A 15,610-nucleotide genomic window follows, 5' to 3' on the forward strand; every position below is an offset into this window, starting at 1 on the left:
TTTTGTACCAGCGCTGTCTTAGCAGTCTGGTGAAGCTTAGGACCTCTTTTCCAAATAATTTTTTTTTTTTTTTAATTTACTTAGAGAGAGAGAGAGAGATCAGCGAGTGGGGGGAGGAGCAGCGGGAGAGGGAGAAGAAGATTCCCCACTGAGCAGGGAGCCTGACACGAAGCTTGATCCCAGGACCCCGGGATCATGACCTGAGTTAAAGGCAGGTGCTTAACTGACTGAGCCACCCAGGCACCCCTTCTTTTTTTTTTTTTTTAAAGATTTTGTTTTATTTTTTAATTTTTTTTAAAGATTTTTTTTCTTTATTTGACAGAGAGAGACACCGCGAGAGAGGGAACACAAGCCGGCGGAGTGGGAGAGGGAGAAGCAGGCTTCCCGCCAAGCAGGGAGCCCGATGTGGGGCTCAATTCCAGGACCCTGGGACCATGACCTGAGCCGAAGGCAGTCCCTTAATGACTGAGCCACCCAGGCGCCCCTAAAGATTTTATTTTTAAGTAATCTCTACACCAAATGTGGGGCTCGAACTCATAACCCTAAGATCGAGCCACATGCTCTGCTGACTGGCGCCCCTCAAACTCCTTTATTATAGAAATTAGTAATTTTAAAAGTATGTTATTTTCTTGATTGTAAAAAACCATCAAATAAGATTATCTTTCTTTAAGCTTAATTTTGTGTGTTCATTGAATTACCAGTTCCCTGAGGCCTTCTCTGGGCCATTTCCACGGAGGGACCTCCTCCATAGTTGTGCTTCCTATAAAAATAATTTACTGTTGTCTTTTTGTATATAAATTTGTGGGCTTTGTTTTCTCATTATGGACTTTCTATATCCTTTTTTTTTTTTTTTAATTCCAGGGTAGTTAACATACAGTGTTATATTAGTTTCAGGCGTACAATATAGTGATTCAACAATTCCATACATCACCCAGTGCTCATCATGACAAGTGTACTCTTAATCCCCATCCCCTATTTCACCCATCCCCCCACCCACCCCTCCTCTGGTAACCATCAGTTTGCTCTCTACAAAGAAGAGTCTGTTTTTGGTTTGTCTCTTTCTTCCCCTTTGTCTATTTTGTTTCTTAAATTCCACATATGAGTGAAATCATATGGTATTTCTCTTTCTCTGACTTATTTCCCTTAGCATTATACTCTCTAGATCCATCCAAGTTGTTGCAAATGGCAAGATTTTATTCTTTTTGATGACTGAGTAATATTCCATTGTATATACACCACATCTTCTTATCCATTCATCTGTCAATGGACACTTGGGCTAATTCCATGATTTGGCTATTGTAAATAATGCTGTAATAAACATGGGGTGGGGGTGCCTGCCTGACTCAGTCTGTGGAGTGTGTGACTCGATCTCGGGATTGTGGGTTTGAGTCCCATGTTGGGTGTGGGGCTTACTTAAAAATAAAATCTTTAAAAATAAATAAATAAATAAAAATAAACATAGGGGGCATGTATCCTTTCGAATTAGTGTTTTCTTATTCTTTGGGTAAATACCTAATAGTGTGATTACTGGATCATATGGTAGTTCTGTGTTTAATTTTTGTAAAAAGATTATTTATTTGAGAGAGAGAGAGTGTGAGTGCAGGGGGAGCAGCAGAGGGAGGGGGATAAACAGACTCCACACTTAGCACCGAGCCTAATGCAGGGCTCGATCCCAGAATCGTGAGATCATGACCTGAGCCAAAATCAAGAGTCGGACATTCAACCAACTGAGCCACCCAGGCGCCCCCTATTTTTAATTTTTTGAGGAACCTCCATATTGTTTACTAGAGTGGCTGCACCAGTTTGCATTCCCACCAACAGTGCAAGAGGGTCCCCCTTTCTCCACATCCTTGCCAACACTTGTTGTTTCTTGTGTTGTTGATTTTAGCCATTCTGACAGATGTGGTTTTTTTAAGATTTTATTTTTTTTAAGTAATCTTTATACCCAACATGGGGTTCAAACCCACAACCCCGAGATCAAGAGTCACATGCTCCATTGAGCCAGCCAGGTGCCCCCTCATGGTGGTTTTGATTTGCATTTCCTGTTGATGAGTGATGGTGAGCGTGTTTTCATGTGTCTGTTGGCTATCTGCATGTCTTCTTTGGAGAAATGTCTGATCATGGCTTCTCCGTTTTTTAATTGGATTATTTGGGGGTTTTTTTTGATGTTTTGTAAGTTCTTTATGTATTTTGGATACTAACTCTTTTTTTTTTTAAGTAGTTCTTTTTTTTTTTAAAGATTTTATTTATTTATTTATTTGACAGAGAGAGAGATAGCGAGAGCAGGAACACAAGCAGGGGGAGTGGGAGAGGGAGAAGCAGGCTTCCCGCGGAGCAGGAAGCCCGATGCGGGGCTCGATCCCAGGACCCTGGGATCATGACCCGAGGCGAGGGCAGACACTTAACGACTGAGCCACCCAGGTTCCCCTGGATACTAACTCTTAATCATATGTGTCATTTGCAAATATCTTCTCCCATTTACTAGGTTTTGTTGATTGTTTCCTTTGCTGTGCAGAAACTTTTTATTTTGATGTAGTCCCAATAGTTTATTTTTATTTTTGCTTTTGTTTCCCTTGCTTCAGGAGACATATCTAGAAAGATGTTGTTATGGCTGATATCAGAGAAATTATTCCCTGTGCTCTCTCCTAGGAATTTTATGGTTTGAGTTTATGGTTTGAGATTTAGGTCCTTAATTTTTTTTTTTTTTCTTTTCACAAGGAATATCGTTTTATTACTGTAATCACGAAATCATAATTTCTGTACAGGAATGTGTAAGTGAACATTAATCAATGCATTGATAACTCACTCCATAAAGAGGGCGAACAAACTACAGAATGTATTGTAAAGAAAAAATACTGTAAAATTTTCTGGCCTTGCAATGCACTTTTTAGTGCAAGTATTTAAGACACAATAGTGTTCAATTCAGCAAAGTACTGCAGAATGTCATGCCACAGTCCGCTTAATTCAGAGAGGGTCAGGACATGCAGCTTGTAATAAAATGTCAGAGTATATATATATACATATATATGTATATAAAAAAACCACATGTAATTCATAAAATATAGAGTGGTTTATTTAGATGGTTTTAAATGATTTCACTGTGGAATTCAGCGTAACTGGAACAAACATCCAAGATCTTCGTAACAGAAATCTTCTTGCTAGGCAATGGCTTTGGCTTCAGGCAAGAATGCCTCCCAGTATTTTATCAGCTGTTGCTGTGTTTATACTAATGATTCTAAGTACTTGATAATAACAGTTTTAAAATCTTTCACTCGTTCTTTCTCAAATCTTCCCACTTCTTTTCGAATTGTTTTAGAGATCTGTTCAAAATCTCTTTCTCCTTGTTGTACTTTTGCCTCCCACTCTCTTATTTCATTTTTAGCTTGCTGTATTTTATCTGGTTTATTAGCAATCATCATTTTTGCCTCAGTTTCACGTTTTTTGAGCAAAGTAATTTGAGCATCTTCCCATTTCTGCCAGCACTTCATTCGATGGTCAAACACACCTTTCACTGCGGCAATAAGACGAATGTAGTCACTAAGTAGTTCTGAAAACATATAAAAGTCAGCAAAAGCTTGTTCTTGATGTAACTGGTCTATCTTCTCCTCCACCTCCGCGAGCTGAGACAAAGCTCTAGATAGAGCAGTATGGTCCTCTGAGTTACCTAACATGGCGGCACTTTTAGCAAAGGCAGCTGTGTTGGCTGAAAGCTCTTTTCTATGACAGACCAAGGCTTCGACACTAGCATGAAGTTTCCTAAGTTGCTGGTCCAGATTTTCAAATTGCTGCTGCTTTTCTTCAAACCATGCATCCGATTCATTCATCTTGATTGTCATTTTGTTGACAGCGTCGGCAGCCTTGTTCACCATCCTCAATATTCCTGCTCCACTCAGAGCCTGTGTGTTAACTGCTCTAGGCAGCTCTGAACTTTCCAGGAACTGCCTTAAATCAGGATCCTGTAGTAAAGTTGGATGCTTTACTGTTCTTTGAAGATACCTTTCAAGAGCTGCTCTCCGTTTTTCTACGAATTCAGTGGATGATGAATCTTCTTTACCCACTTTGACCTTGGTCATGCCTACTATACTCTTTTCTGGAGCTGGTGGTACAATATAACCAACATGTAAATACTTGCTTGCTAACTTGCTATGCAAACCGAGAAAGTCACTGAATCTTCTTTCACTGAAAATTCACTCTTTTTTTTTTTTTTAAAGATTTATTTATTTATTTATTTGAGAGAGAGAGAATGAGAGAGCAAGCACATGAGGGGGGAGGGTCAGAGGGAGAAGCAGACTCCCTGCCGAGCAGGGAGCCCGATGCGGGACTCGATCCAGGGACTCCAGGATCATGACCTGAGCCGAAGGCAGTCGCTTAACCAACTGAGCCACCCAGGCGCCCACTGAAAATTCACTCTTACTGAACATGGAAAGAGAAGTCTTTGTTGTTACTCTATAAGCCATGTAAGCATTCATGCCATCACCAACTTTCTCTGGATCTGATACACCAATTTCTATATCAAAAACATCTCCATTTGCTTCTTCTTCAATCTCCTCCCTGGATCTATCGAAGATCACAGGAGCAGACATACTCTTTGATTCAATTCTGGGAGCAATGAGTGTAGTAGGGGTCACAGGTGTGACTGCAGGAGAAGGTTCTGAAGACAGGATAGGTTCCCTTTCTGGACTATCCAGAGAAACTTCTTCTGTGGCTTCTGCAAAAAGATCTTCTCTGTCATCATCTAGCACCACCTCTGCAGGTTTTGGACCATTTGAGTTTGGACTCACATCTTCTGTAGGAAGACTAGCTGGTTCTGGAGATGATGGACTTGAAGAGAGAAGCTTGTCTTCATTGGCAGCAAGACGAGTAGATCTCCACAACCTTTTTTTTTTTTTTTTTTAAGAGAGGGAGAGAAGGAGAAGGAGACAGAGAATCTCCACTCAGCATGGAGCCCGACACGGGGCTTGATCTCACAACCTGATCATGACCTGAGCTGAAATCAAGAGTCAGATGCTTAACTGACTGAGCCACCCAGATGCTCCTATCTTTAATCCATTGTGAGTTTATTTTTGTAGATGTTGTAAGAAAGTGGTCCAGTTTCATTCTTTTGCATGTAGCTGTCCAGTTTTCCCAACACCATTTGTTGAAGAGACTGTCTTTTTCCCATTGCATACTCTTGCCTCCTTTGTCAAAAATTAATTGACCATATAATTGTTTGTTTATTTCTGGGCTCTCTATTCTGTTCTATTGATCTATGTGTCTATTTTTGTGCCAGTACCATACTTTTCTGATTCCTACAGCTTTGAATGTTTTTTTTTTAAGATTTTTATTTATTTATTTGACACAGAGAGAGAGAGGGAACACAAGCAGGGGGAGCAGCAGGCAGAGGGAGAAGCAGGCTTCTCGCGGAGCAGGGAGCCTGATGCAGGCTCGATCCCAGGAACCTGGGATCATAACCTGAGCTGAAGGCAGATGCTTAACGACTGAGCTACCCAGGCGCCCCTACAGCTTTGTAGTATAAGTTGAAATCTGGAATTGTGATACCTCCAGTTTTGTTTTTGTTTTTTTATTTATTTGAGAAAGAGAGAGAGTGAGCGAGAGAGAGAGAGCAAGCACAAGCTGGGGGGGGGGGGGAGAAGGGAGAGGAAGAGGGAGAAGCAGGCTCCCCACTGAGCAGGGAGCCCGGTGCGGGGCTCGATCTCAGGACTCGGGGATCATGACCTGAGCCGAAGGCAGATGCTTAACTGACTGAGCCACCCAGGTGCCCCTGTTTTTCTTTTTCAAGATTGTTTTGGCTATTTGGCCTCTTTTGTAGTTCCATACAAATTTTGGTTTAGTTTGTTCCAGTTCTATGAAAAATGCTGTTGGCATTTTGATAGGGATGGACTTCCTATATTCTTTCATATTGCCCTCTCCTCAACACAAACACTGTATGCATTCAGAGCGAGGAATGAATAGTAGATGGTGTGGAGGTGCGCTATGTTCAGGGACATAAGCCAAGTCCATCTGGGGACTAACTTCATGCCTGACCTGTAGCATTCTTCATTGGAGTGGGGGCCATGTTCCCACCTGCAAAGGATTTGGGTATGTTGGCTCATTCTTTCTAATTCTTGCTAATTCTTCGTATTCAGGAAGTGGTAGTTTCATTTAGGCATTGTCTAGGACAGTTTAAAACTGTTATAGTCTTTCCAATTAACTCACCATTTCCAGTGTTGATCTACCCCCCCAAGACTATGATTTATTTTTTTAAGGCAGGGTTATGACTTACATTTACTCTTGACCCTCTGTGCCCAGCCTAGTACTAGAATGAAGGTACTTCTGGAAGAAATGAGCAGATTGAGAAGGTAGCGCTTTAAGAGGAAGATGTATGGAGTTTGGAGCTGGGTTTAGGAACAAATACTTCCAGCAAAATTGAGAAATGTGAACGTGAGCTCTTTAGTCCAAAGTCATCCAGACGCATGGTTTTGGCTGGGTAGTCACACATTTATGCCTGGTGGGTTCTGTGATGTGAATGCACTTTCTGCTCAACCAAGCCCTTTTGGGGCCTGCTAGGACAGGTGGCCTGACAATAACTTTGTTTTCTTGGGTGGGGTAACTTCCTGGTGCTTCATTCAAAAGACGTCAACTTTGATTTTAGTGACTGAGGCTTATCTTGGCAACTTTTACAGCCCAGCATTCCCAACATGTTTTAAAATGGCTATCATAGATAACATCCTCGCTACAGAAGGCTACAGCCAGAGTACTTTCTCTGGGCTCTGCTGTCACTGAGTCTGAAATTTTTTATTGCTCACACTGTGTTCCGGGCAGGGAGAGACCATACTGCCTGGGATTTCAACAGCCCCACGGACCACCTTCTGCCAGATGAGTCACTGTGATCTGTGAGGGGCTGGCCCAGGGACGAGTGCTTGGTAAGAATGGGGTAGGAGGGGCCCTCTAGCCTGGACTGAGATCTGCTCAGCAGGTTTGGGAACTCAGTTTAGGAATGTGCCCACCATGTTCAGGTTTGTCGTGGGAATGAGGAGCGAGAGGGTGCGGGACCCACCCAGAACACACTGTCCCACGCCCCTCGTGCAAGGAGGGTTGGGCAGGTGCCAGCACGTCAAGGTTCTCAGCCAATTCCAGCAGAATCCCAGAGAAACAGGCCGCCTCGGGATTCCAGCACTGTTTGCTATTGTTACACCTTCCACGAAACAACAACGTCAACTCTCCTGAAAAGATCTCCCTCCAGGACATTTTTCCTAAAGCAGGGCTGGCCAAGAGGCGGGCAGAAGCCAACCTCAGAGGAGGAGAGAGTGCGGGAGAGACACAGGACTGGCCCGGTGTGAGCCTTTGGTGGGTGGGGCGGTTTGCCCGGTTGGGACACAGGCCACGTAGCACCCTCTGGTTGTGAGGAGCCACTCCCTACTCGTTTGGGTTCTTTTCTCTCTGGCTTTAAGTATTTTTATTCTTGATCATGCCGGATATACATGTGTCTGTATATATGACCATGAACCTAGAAGTTCATTTTCCTATTTATCAATGCTCCAGGAATCCCTGCCACCACCAAACTTAACATGCTGTAAAACTGAACCCATCTTCTCTTTTTTCCCTGCCAACTGGCCTCCCTTAGCAGCCTCCTCATGCCCGCCAGGGATGCTTCCATTGTTACCCTCTCAGACTCGAGGCTTTGGCAATGCCATTTTATTTCTTCATTAGTTTATTCAATGGTCAAATATCCAAATATTTGTTAAATTTTTGTTTTTTTTCTCATTTTTTATTAGCATTTATCACTAGCTTAAGTTATCTTGTTTATTTAGTTGTCATTTTTTAATCTCCTCCCCTTTTGGGCTCATTCACTGCCCCATTCCCAGTGCCTAAAGTGTCCAGCATGAAACAAACAATACATAGTTGAAAATGAACAAATAAATCTATGTAAGGTATTTAGAATTTTGTAAGCAAGATAAATTTCAACTAATGACGGTTTTGCTTTCATCTGCCATCAGTTCACTCTATGCATTGTCTGCCCTAGAACAAATCTTTCTCGAATGCCTCTATGAGCCAGGCACTGTTCAAGGTGCAAGGTATACTGCAATGAGCAACATGGACATGGGCCATCCTTGCTCCCTCATCACCCACCCACCAAAGCCAAGCCTCTGGGCTGAGCTCCAAGGCCCCTCCCCCTCCCTCAGAGCCCATTTGTCCTGCCCGCAGGGACCTCCTGGTGGGTGGGTGATAAGGGAGCAGGGATGGCCAAAGGTTGGGAGACTGGTTCCATGGCAGGTGCAGGAAGCCAGGGTGAGGGTGAGAAGCAAGAGACATGCCCAGAGGGAGACAGGGGTAGGTGGTAATAGCTCAAGCTAAGAAATCCAGAGGGGAAAACATGCCAGTGGGGATCTGGAAGGCTTCTTGGTGGAACTGGAGCTGGAGAGGAATTTGGAGGTTCTGCCTCTCAGAATCAGCAACTTGCCTGAGGCCAGAAAGGAGCCCAAAACCCAGGGAGGTCTGATTCAACCTGTGCTCAAGACCTTTCTCTATTTTGGTGTTGGTGAATCCAGGGAGAGCTTTTCTCCTCCTCTCTCCCAGATCTTGCCATCTAGCCTTCAGGAAAGAACTCTGTGGGCTGAGGCCCAGAAATCCCAGCTCTCAGAGGCCCTAATTCAGATCCTGCCACCTCCTCACCAAGTGAAGCTGTCTCTCCTCCGGGGTCCCATTTCTCATCTACTCTGTGCCGGGACGCTGCGTCTCCCTGACATCCCTGAAACCCATCTCCTCTCCTGGGTCCCCCTGGCTTCTGGGTTTGCCACTTCCAAGCAAACCAAGGCCCTGAGCCCTGCCCTGCCTTACCTCCCGGGACTGCCACGGGGCTCAAACAGTGCGGTGCGTGGGGCATGCCGAAAGTGGCCACACGCTGGGAGTCCAGTGTTGCTGTTAGTTCTGCAGCACAGAGAACCACATCGGTAACAAGGGGAAGGGGGGGCCCCGTCCAGCACCTGGTCACAAAGTCCTGGCATCACCATGAACTTGGGTGGGTTATTTCACCTCTCTCAAACTCAGGGTCCTCACCTGCAAAGTGGAAACTATAGTAGCTGCTGTGAGAAATAAAGAAAATAGCGAATGGAAAGGGCTTTACTGAGCGTTTAGACCCTCGGTGGATGGGAGCCACCCTTCTTATTTTAGGGACAGGCATTGTCCCACTCTAGGTGTTGGCAATGGGACAACCACTTGACCAGTAGTAGGTTTGTAATTTACTCACATTCAGGAGGCATCTCTTAAGGATGGTGTTGGTTTGATAGACTGGGGACCCATTTCATCCCTGACCCCTTGTGGCCGCAGCACTGTTCACAAGGGCCCACTCACTGGTCACTTGAGATGTGACAATAGTTAGACTCCTATAGGCTTGGAGTTGACAGCCCGTACATGGTGGTCATCCAGTCACCAAAGAAGATATACAGGTGGCAAGTAAGCATATAAAGATATGCTCAGCATCATATGTCATTAGGGAAATGCAGATTAAAACAGCAATGAGATACCACCATACACCTATTAGAATGACTAAAACCAAAACAGTGATAACGTCCAATGCTGGCAAGGATGTGGAGCAACAGGAACGCTTGTTCATTGTTAGTGGGAATGCAAATCAGTACAGACACCTGGAAGACAGTTTGGTAGTTTCTTACAAAACTAACCATATTCTTACCATATGATCCTGCAGTTGTGCTCCTTGGCACTTACTCAAATGTCCATACAAAAACCTGCATGCCAGGGCGCCTGGGTGGCTCAGTTGGTTAAGCGACTGCCTTCGGCTCAGGTCATGATCCTGGAGTCCCTGGATCGAGTCCCGCATCGGGCTCCCTGCTCAGCAGGGAGTCTGCTTCTCCCTCTGACCCTCCCCTCTCTCATGTGCTTGCTCTCTCTCATTCTCTCTCTCTCAAATAAAAAAAAAAAAAAATCTTTAAAAACAAACAAACAAACAAACAAAAACCTGCATGCCAATGTTTATAGCAGCCCCTCTCTTAACTGCCAAAACAGGATGTCCTTCAATAGGCGAATGGGTAAACAAACTGTGGTACATCCAGACAATGGAGTATTACTTAGCAATAAAAAGAAATGAGCTATCAAGCCACAAAAAGACATGGATAAACCTTAAATGTGTATGAAGTGAAAGAAGCCAGTCTGAAAAGCTACATACTATATGATTCCAGTTGGAAGTCAGTGTTGGATGCAGATTTGTGGGTCTGAAGTTTATTCCATTTGGGGGCCCTCTTTAAGAGAAAAAAGATACAGAACAACAAATACAAAATTATGTTAAAAAGGAATATTTCTTTAGCATGTTACAGGAAATCATAATAAACTATAATTTGAAAAAGCTGAAAAATACCACAAACATCACAAGATCTTCAAAAATAATACATAATTTGTACTGTCCACAGCACTTTTATAAAAACGTACCCCCCACATTTTCTGCTGCATATACTCTGATTACTTCTTCATATAACAATGTTTAAGATGTTTTCTACAGGGTGCCTGGGTGGCTCAGTCGTTAAGCATCTGCCTTCAGCTCAGGTCATGATCCCAGGGTCCTGGGATCGAGCCCCTCATTGGGCTCCCTGCTCGGCGGGGAATCCGCTTCTTCCTCTCCCTCTGCCCCTGCCCCCCACCCCCGCTCCTGCATGTACACTCTTCCCTCTCTCAAATAAATAAAAATCTTTAAAAAAAATGTTTTCTACAGAGAGAATAGAGAGGTAGTTCAATCTTCCTTCTAGCATGGTTGATCAAAACTTTTTCATTACTGATAATTCAGAAAAATTTCTTTCAGCACCACAGCTCATTATGCCTTATAATGTGTTTTGCAGATTCTTGAGATTTGTCAAATTGTTGTCAAATATGAGAAAACCTATATCATGCTTCTTTCATTTGAGGGGTAAGATCTGGGGATCCAGTAATCAATCTTAAATATTATTTAAGATACTCGGTGGCAAATTGTTAGATGCTGCCATGGAATAGCCTGAATTTTGGGTTGGGCCCTGCACCTTGGCTTCATGTTAGGTAGGTAAGACTATTGCTGGAAGCCATCCCTGTACCATGACAGTTAGCAATGACTTAGTTATACTCAGAGGTGATGAGGAACCACATAAATATATCCTGTTAAATCCAATCTAAGTTGGATTCCCAGCTCAATATTCTCTTAGTTGGGTCCCCCAAAATGTCAATGGCCACCCCTGAGCCTCTGACAGAGATGTGCAAACTCCAAGTGGGAAGAGAGCTGCCTTAACCAAGTGCAGTCAAGCTATCTTTTGTCTGTTTTATTAAATATAAGAGATAATTATGTGTACACTGCTCACTTGTAGAGAAAAATCTGTGCTTCATAGAAAACTATTACCCAAAACAAATCTTCTGCATTAGCTGATTCTGATTGTGTGGGAGCTATTTAACAACTCTGAATTGTAGACAACTGATAGCAATGCAAGATAATTTTAATTTATTTTTATTTACTTTTATTTTTTATTTTTTAAAGATTTTATTTATTTATCTGAGAGAGAGCGCGGGAGAAAGAGAGCAAGCGGGGGGAGGGACAGAGGCAGAGGGAGAAGCAGACTTCCCACTGAATGAGGAGCCTGACGTGGAGCTCGATCCCAGGATCCTGGGATCACGACCTGAGCCGAAGGCAGATGCCCAACAGACTGAGCCACCCAGTGCCCCACAAGATAATTTTTATATGTTGAAATGCAAATGAATTCTGCCCAGTGGAGGGAGCTTTGTCTCCATTTGTGCATTCATTTCAATATTCCTGATCTATAAATGAGTCTGTCCTTTGTTTTTTTCCTTTGAACTAGATATAACATCTGCCTGGTTCCCTCACTATGCTTAAAATAAAATCTTTAACATGTTTATTTCATATTTGTATGAAAGTCATACTTTTACTTAAAAAAAATATATCCTTTAATAGTAGGGTCCTCCCCAGGGCCTTCAAAGGAGCCCATGCAAATTGCGAGTGAGAGGCCATAAAGGATGAACTTTACAGGTTTCATGGTAAAGCTTCCACTGGAATTAAAAATTCAGGTAATGTGTGCAACATGAGAAGAAAAAAGAAGCACGGATGGACCCACGTAAGTGGGATGGACTGAAGAAGCAAACACTGTGTTGGAAGAAAGCCAGGAGTGGTCAGTGCCCTGAAAAGCAAAGGAGCACAGATTTTGGAGAATTAAATAATGGAAAACAGTATAAAATGCCATGGGTTCAAGGAAGAACCTAGAGGTGGCACTTTGATTTGAAAATTGCTCTCCTTAATAGCAATATTAGGACAAGAGTGAGGAAACAGCTATGGCACAGGGAGTGAATGGAGGTGGACCAAGTGAGTACAGTGAGCATGGCCTCCTATTTCTAATAACTTGGCAATGAAAGGAAGGACTGAGATACCCCAATAGATAAGAGTAGACACATGGAGCTCAGAGGGAGTTTTCCCCAATGACATTTCATATCACACTGACTCTTTCAGGTATCTAAGAACATCTAAAAAGAAGTTTTAAATGATTTTTTAAAGATTTTATTTATTTATTTGAGAGAGAGAGTGAGCACAAGCAGGGGAGAGGCAGAGGGAGAGGAAGAAACAGGCTCCATGCCAAGCAGGGACCCCGACATGGGGCTCAATTCCAGGACCCTGGGATCATGACCCAAGCCAAAGGCAGATGCTTAATGGACTGAGCCACCCAGATGCCCCTAAAAATAAGTTTTAAAGGAGGAAAACAGCTATAATTTATAAGGAGATTATCATCATTTAGTTTCTACATATAATAGGTAAATGTGTATAATAGATAATAATGAGCCCAAGTTTTGTATATACATAAACATGATACAAAATTAGAATCATACTATATATATAGTATATATAGTATAAGAATATACTCATTACCCTGTCATACCTGGGAGAATGTTCTCATTTAAGAGGCTTACAGAGCTCAAAGACTGTATAATATTCTACGTTGTGAGTGTTCATAATCAGTTGATTCATTCTTTATTATTTAGCCTGACCTTTAGATTATTAACAATTTTTTACTGTTTCAATACTGCTGCCATGACTTTCCTTTACATTAATCTTTTTTTTTTTTAAAGATTTTATGTGTTTATTTTAGAGAGAGAGCAGGGTGGAGGGAGGTACAGAGGGAGAGGGAGAGAATCTCAAGCAGACTCCATGCTTGAGATCATGACCTGAGCTGAAACCAAAAGTCTGACTCTCAACCAGCTGAGCCACCCAGGAGTCTCTCCTTTACATTAATCTTAATGATTAGTTCTAATTCATTCCAAAAGAAAAATAACTTTGAAGTAGAATTCTTGGGTCAAACTTTTCTGGCCTTTAATACATGTTCTCAAATTTTCCTATAAATAGGCTGACCCAGGCCTTTCACAAGTGTATGAGTGACTGTTCGCTTATATCTCCCTTATCAATGAGAATTTTCATATTTTAAGAATATTTGCCAATTTGTTAGGCAGATGTTGCACTATTTTAGTATGTTTGATGGAACATTTACCTAAGTTTTTCTTTTACTCTTCCCATAAACTAAGATTTCCTTGTGCTTTCCAATTTTGCTAACCATGTTCTCACTTATTTGGAAATTGGTTTTGTATCAGGGAAAATGGTGGTCGTTGGTGATTTACACAAGAACAGAATCCATGGAGTTGTGGAGATAAAACCAGACTGAACTGGATAAAGAGAGAATGGCAGGTGAGGACCACAAGCACAGACAGCTCTTCTGAAGAATTTTGCTCTAAAGGAAAGCAGAGAAACTGGCTGCAGTGGAAGTGGAACATGGGGTCAAGGAGAAGTTTTTTTTTTTTTTAAAGATTTTATTTATTTATTTGACAGACAGAGACACAGCGAGAGAGGGAATACAAGCAGGGGGAGTGGGAGAGGGAGAAGCAGGCTTCCCGCCAAGCAGGGAGCCCGATGCGGGGCTCGATCCCAGGACTCTGGGATCATGACCTGAGCTGAAGGCAGACGCTTAACGACTGAGCCACCCAGGCGCCCTGAGAAGTTGTTTTTTATATATGGGAGTGACTTAGCAGAGAAGAGAGACTGAGCAGTTGTTGACCCTAGTAAGAGCAGAGGAGGGCCATGCATTTTCGCAGGACATGACGCAGTGCAAGTAGGTTGGAAGATTTGGAAAGTGAGGTGGCTCTTCTATTTCTCAGGGAATCAAAAAATGGTCAAGGCTGAAAAGGGAGGAATGCTGGAATTCTGATGTAAAAGGAGGTAGGAAATGGTGTTTCAGAGAATGGAGGAGTAAACTGATGGGAGAAATCTAGTAAGACTGCTAGATAATGGCGAGTCCCCATATAAGATTCACGATTAGAAACTAGATGTGAGATGAGTCTACACACATCTATTTTTTTTTTTCTCCCACCACATTAAGCTGCTCAGATTTGGGTGACAAATACGTAGAGTTAAATTAACTAGGGTTGGGATTCTCCAAGGTAAGAGGATTTAGGAACAGAAAGGAAAGGGAGTTGATGATGACTGAAGTGAATTGGTAGAATGATGGGGCCACAGCATTGTAACTAGGTGGAAGGGAGGCAAAGAAAGTGGGTTATGGGCAGCAAGATTGGCAAACCACTCTCCCCTCCAGCGATCCAAGATCCCAAAAGGAAAGAAGGCTAAGGGGAAGAAGCTGGCCCCGGTCCCTGCTGTTGTGAAGAAGCTGGAGGCCAAGAAGGTGGTTGATCCCCTGTTTGAGAAAAGGACCAGGAATTTTAGCATTGGACAGGACATTCAGCCCAAAAGGGACCTCAACCACTTTGTCAAATGGCCCTGCTACATCCGGCTGCAATGGCAAAGAGCTATTCTCTATAAACGTCTAAAAGTGCCTCCCGTGATTAACCAGTTCACCCAGGCCTTGGACCTGCAAACAGCTACTCAACTGCTTAAGCTGGCCCAAATACAGACCAGAGACAGCAAGAGAAGAAGCAGAGATTGTTGGCCCAGGCTGAAAAGAAAGCTGCCTGCAAAGGGAATGTCCCCACCAAGAGGTCGCCTGTCTTTCGAGCTGGTGTTAATACTGTTACCAACTTAGTGGAAAACAAGAAGGCTCAGCTGGTAGTGACTGCACACGATGTGGATCCCACTGAGCTGGGGTTGTCTTCCTGCCTGCTCTGTGTCATAAGATGGGGGCTCGCTACTGCATTATCAAAGGGAAGGCCAGGCTGGAGCATCTGGTCCACAGGAAGACCTGCACCACTGTTGCCTTCACACGGGTTAACTTGGAAGACAAAGGAGCTTTGGCTAAGCTGGTGGAAGCTATGAGGACCAATTACAATGATAGATATGGTGAGATCTGCTGTCATTGGGGAAGCAACATCCTGGGTCCTAAGTCAGTGGCTCACACTGCCCAGCTGGAAAAGGCAAAGGGCAAGATGGTAAGCCAGGTGAAGAATCTTCAGTGAATGAAGGAATTGGCAGATTGTGGGTAGATATGACTGCAATATAGAGGTGGCAGAGTCTGATGGCTTGCATTTCAGAGGAGATGGGCATTTGAGGGAGGAGGACAGAGACATGACTGGAAAGGGGAAATGAGCAGGAAGGAGGTCATCATTTTCTCCTCCAAATCCTTTAGAACCAGGAGTGTTTAAGAAAGAACAGCCGCTC

General features: G+C 43.2%; 2 pseudogenes; one reads left to right on the forward strand and one right to left on the reverse strand.

Moving 5' to 3' along the window:
* Window positions 1-2,885: 2,885 nt before the first annotated feature.
* On the reverse strand, window positions 2,886-4,820 carry LOC116635324 (annotated as a pseudogene).
* Window positions 4,821-12,310: 7,490 nt separating this feature from the next.
* Window positions 12,311-15,408, forward strand: LOC116635264 (annotated as a pseudogene).
* The last annotated feature ends 202 nt before the right edge of the window (window positions 15,409-15,610 follow it).

The sequence above is a fragment of the Phoca vitulina genome, unplaced genomic scaffold, assembly GCF_004348235.1.
Source record: "Phoca vitulina isolate PV1807 unplaced genomic scaffold, GSC_HSeal_1.0 scaffold10, whole genome shotgun sequence".
NCBI classification, from domain to species: domain Eukaryota; kingdom Metazoa; phylum Chordata; class Mammalia; order Carnivora; family Phocidae; genus Phoca; species Phoca vitulina.